General features: G+C 40.8%; 1 protein-coding gene and 1 long non-coding RNA gene across 3 annotated transcripts in view; both read left to right on the top strand.

Annotated features, from left to right (window-relative positions):
- Positions 1-2,383, top strand: part of LOC124951396 — a 10,363-nt gene extending 7,980 nt beyond the window's left edge. Inside the window, exon 2 of the long non-coding RNA XR_007101592.1 lies at positions 2,322-2,383. This is a non-coding gene — a long non-coding RNA (uncharacterized LOC124951396). The remainder of the gene's footprint in view (positions 1-2,321) is intronic.
- The window catches only part of LOC124951380 (protein pangolin, isoforms A/H/I/S-like), a 139,443-nt gene that overhangs the window by 70,530 nt on the left and 63,913 nt on the right, over positions 1-5,000 (top strand). The gene's annotated exons all lie outside the window — the stretch shown is intronic.

Here is a 5,000-nt window from a genome sequence, read left to right as displayed (position 1 = left end):
GTCTATACCTACCTTGCCTGTTTGCCTGCCTGCCTGCCGGCCTAACATTTAAACCGCTAACGATAGGAAACGAGTTGACTGTGCGAACGGGCTTTGCCGTTCGCTTATACGGAGGTAACTGGCAAATTGTATAAGGAGGGGCAGTAATCCTAAAAGAGTGCTTGGTTACAAAGCACGGAGCGCGGAAACTAGCGCGCGAGAGAGTTTTTGCCAAGTGTGTTGTAGAGTCGATAGAAATGAGAAGGTGAATAACGCGTAAGTGCGTAAGTGCCTACCTACCTACCTACCTACCTATCTACCTATCTACCTACCTACCTACCTACCTGTCTACCTACCTTATCTATCTACGTACGTACGCCACGTATATTTGTGAGTGTGTGTGTGTATATGTATGCACTACCTGTTTGCCTGCCTGCTCGAATGAGAAAGAAAACGAGAGAGAGAGAGAGAGAGAGAGAGAGAGAGAGAGAGAGAGAGAGAGAGAGAGAGAGAGAGAGATTCGTAGCGAGGTCGCGTCCTGGACCGCTACCGTGGATGCTGCGTCGCGAACGGATTTCACATCGCTTTTCTAGCTTTCTGCTCTTTCAAAAGCTTTGTCGAGCGCATTAATGCGTTTCTGCGAGTTAAAAAACATAAACGAGACCTGACTCAAGAATATATATATATATATATATGTGTGTGTGTGTGTGTGTGTGTGTGTGTGTGTGTGTGTGTGTATGTATTATGAATGCATGTACATATATGTTACTTTGCAATTCTCTCTCTCTCTCTCTCTCTCTCTCTCTTTCTCTCTCTCTCTTTCCTGCTTTCGTTCACTCTCTAATCCCTTTGAATGATCCGCTTAACTTTCCCGTTGGAGGCCGTTATCTAGCGGTTATCTAGAAAATTTTAATAAGATCCAAATAGACCACAACACGCTCACGCGCGTTGCTCTCGTTAAATGAATTTACTATAACGAAACGTTTTACCTCACGCTATTATCTTTTTTTTTTTTTATTTTTTTTTTACTTTTGAATTCCTTCTTCTTCATCGTCATCATCATGGTTTCCTGATTGTCTACATTAAGGAAATGTTTTAATGAAAATTAACTCATTAATTCACTCGTAAGTCGATCCTTAATGTCGGTTATACTTATGGACTTTTTATTATTTTTGTTGTTGTTGTTGTTGTTGTTGTTGTTGAGCTAAAGACAAAAAAAAATTATCTCTTTAAATTCGTTCTCTCGATCTTTTTATTCACGCTTCATTCAGCAATAATGAGCGCACTTGAAAGGTGTCCATTCACTCTTTCTCTCTTTTTCCTTTTTCTTATTTCTTTTTTTTTTTTTTTTTTTTTTTTTTTTATCTCTTTTATTTTCTCGTTTCTCCCTCCTTCAGACAAGGTTACCAAGTTATATGGGACTTTTTAACCCTCGTACAGATTTATGACTTTCTTAAGATTAGACGCCTATTATTCGAACGGCCCATTAAAAAAATCCCGCGAAACCAATAGAAATTCATTTATCGAGTTCGTTCGAGTTATTAAATCCGTCGTAAAACGTTGATGGAGGGGTGGGGGCAGGGGATCGTCATTCTCGCTTCGATCAAAATTTCGACAATATATATATATATATATGTATATATATATATATATATATATACATATCGTGGAATCTAGTATTATCATTAAAATTAATCGATTAATTATGATCGATTATTTATTTAATAATATGCGTCTAAATTATATCGAAAAAAAAAAAGAAAAACAAGAAAAAAAAAACGATACGAAGTTTTACGACTCCGCTTGAAATTTTATTTTCATCATATTATTTTCATCGTTTTACGTGATATCGTATTAAAAACGAATAATACAAATTTGTCATTTTAACATGACAACGATTACGTTTTACGATCTCATTATTTCCTTTCCTTTTCTCTTTCTATTTTATTTTATTCATTTAATTTATTTTCTCTTTCTTTCTTTAGACTTTCATTCGCAGAGGAATTCGCATCATGCCGGAAAATTCATATTTACTTGTTCGCTTACACCCCCACCCCCTCCCCGCCTATACTTTATGTCTTTAGCAAAATGGTGCAAAACGTTTAAATACAAATTTGTACTGAATTGGAAGTTGGAGAATGATGATTGGGGCTGAGTAGGATGTCAATCGGCAAAGGATTGATGATTTAGGGGGAGTATAATGGAATCGGAGTTAGTTTACCACTTTATCTCACAACGTTTGTCAAACAGGGAAAAGCGAATTTTAAAGTAGCAAATAGAATAGGACGAGAAGAGATAGAAATGATGGGAATGAGTGGAGGTGGATTGGTCCTTTGAAAAAGGAGAGAGAGAGAGAGAGAGAGAGAGAGAGAGAGAGAGAGAGAGAGAGAGAGAGAGAGAGAGAGAGAACAATTCAATCGACGACGAGTGATGATGGTGATGTTGTTGTTGTTGATGATGATGATGGTGGTGGTGGTGGTGGTGGTGGTGGTGGTGGTGGTGATGGTGATGGTGATGGTGGTGATGGTCGGTTGGTCGTATGGGAGTTGACGCACGGCGATCGGTGGTTAGCCTCCGCGTTAGAAAAGCAACTAATTAATTAGTTTGCGTAGCGTGACGGTATAGCGCGCGCGCTGCCAGAGGCAATGGCGGCGGAGGAGGTGGAGGTGGAGTTGGAGGAAGAGGTGAAAGAGAAGTGAAGAGAAGAGAAGAGAAGAGAAGAGGAAGAGGAAGAGGAGGAGGTGGTCGAAGGTGGTAGAGAGAGAGGAGGATCCTCTCGGAGGCGTGCAACGTTGCCGTGCTTCGCACACGCACCAAATATTTGACGCTAACCATCGGCGAAACACCGATATGTGTGTTCCGCCCTGGATACGTTTACTAGCCGGCTCGAAAACATTAGCGCCTCCCTCTTATTTGCACATTCCCCTAGAATCCCCAGGATATATATATATATATATATATATATGTACTAGTTTATACCTAATTCCCCATCGTTCTATTTCTCTCTTCATTTGTCCATTTATCTATCTTAATATTTATCTTTCTTTCCGGTTACTTCTATCGCTTATTTTCTTTTATATATTAATATATGATATATATATATGTATATGTATATTTTATAGAAAGGATAGATTGCGATATCTAATGTTTCTATATTAGGCAATTGCGATTATAGAAATGACACATTAAATATGTCCTCTTTGTTAAACATTCACGATCTTTTAACTTTATCATGACTACTTTCTTCGAAGCCCGTTCAATTTCTTTAATATTTTTACATAACATATATATTCATAACGTAAGTACATACGTACGATATATGTGATATGTATGTGTGTACATACAATACGTATGTATCTCGCGAGACGAAGAATTTATCGGTCCATTCGTTATCGGAAGCTCCTTCTTCAGAGTGAGAGACGAGAAACGTATCTCGTTAAGCATATCCCGTGTTGTAATCCAATCGGGTGACCGCTGCGGCCGCCACCGTCACCGTTACCGCCGCCTCTGCCGCCGTCGCCGCCGCCGCCACCACCACCACCACCACCACCATCACCGCCGCCACCACCACCGCGAGCATCGTACTTTTCGAACGATCGTGTCGTTACCGCTGAATCACGGTGTGTGACATTTTACGATCGCCCTTCACGAACTTCGTTGCCGTCGAACATAAAGCTTCGACTTTCCTTTAGTGATCCTTTCGAACAGAAAGAGAGAGAGAGAGAGAGAGAGAGAGAGAGAGAGAGAGAGAGAGAGAGAGAGAGAGAGAGAGAGAGAAAGAGAGAGTATGTGTGTATAGTACGGCCCGAAAAATGAACCTGAAAGAGAGAGAGAGAGAGAGAGAGAGAGAAAGAGAGAGAGAGTATAGTAAGGCTTAAAAATGAATCTGGAAAGAGAGGAGAGAGAGAGAGAGAAAGGAGACAAAAAGAAAGAAGAAAGAATGAGAAAGAAGGATCGGCCATGGAATATTCGTAGTTTGCGTTTTTCGGAACGATGGACTACTACCGCTTGCTGCTGTTGCTGCTGCTGCTGCTGCTCGTACGCGAAGGGGCCCCGGTGTTGTAATTTACGAGCGATCGTTCGTCGAATTCGCCGATGGTATTCTGCCTCGCGGGCCAAACTCCTCTCTCCGTTGTAACTCCTCCATCGAACTGAGGGGCGAGAGAGAAAGAGCGAGAGAGAGCGAGAGAGAGAGAGAGAGAGAGAGAGAGGAGAAGCAGCTGCCATTGCCGAAGTCCCTATTGCTGCTGCTTCCTCCTCTCGTCGATTTCGACGCCTTCCCTCTCGAAAAGATATCGAATTACTTCTTTCGGGAGTCGATACCGATTCGCAAAACGGGACTTACAACGGAGGCGGATTTCAAACTTCGGAATTCTTTAAGAAATATATATATATATATATATAAAGGGAGAGAGAGAGAGGGGGGGGGGGGGAAAGGGAGGAAGAGAAGAGATAAAAAGATAAAAAGAAACGACTTATATCTTTAATGTAAAAGGGAATCGTTTCTCACCTGCCGATTTAAAGAAAAATCATTTGCGATACAACGATGAAGATCATCTTGGAGAAGGTAAGATTCGTAAAATAAGAAGATGATAGAGGAAAGTATGATAAAAGAGTATAAAAAAAAAAAGAAAATAGGTATAGAAATAAGATTAAGCGAGAGAGAGAGAGAGAGAGAGAGAGAGAGAGAGAGAGAGAGAGAGAGAGAGAGAGAGAGAAGAGAAACGAAGATATTTACGTGATCGAGGGAGACAGGTGCGAATAACTGACAGCTGGAGAAAGGAAATACTTTTTTTTTTTTTTCGAATTTTTCGTTCTCTCTTTTTTTTTCTTTCTCAATTTTTTTCCTTCTCTCTCTCTCTTACCTCCCCCCGACCCCCGACCCCCCAACTCTCCTAACACGAAGCTTCGTCGTTAAACGAACTCTTCTCATATTGGTGTACGTATATGTAGAATGGGGGATATGTTCTATTTCCCTCTCTCTTTCTCTCTCTTTCTCTCTCTCTCTCTCTCTCTCTTTC

This window comes from Vespa velutina, chromosome 1 (assembly GCF_912470025.1).
Source record: "Vespa velutina chromosome 1, iVesVel2.1, whole genome shotgun sequence".
In the NCBI taxonomy this organism is placed as follows: domain Eukaryota; kingdom Metazoa; phylum Arthropoda; class Insecta; order Hymenoptera; family Vespidae; genus Vespa; species Vespa velutina.
Note: the sequence above shows the minus strand (reverse complement) of the source record. Positions and strands in the feature narration are given on the sequence as shown.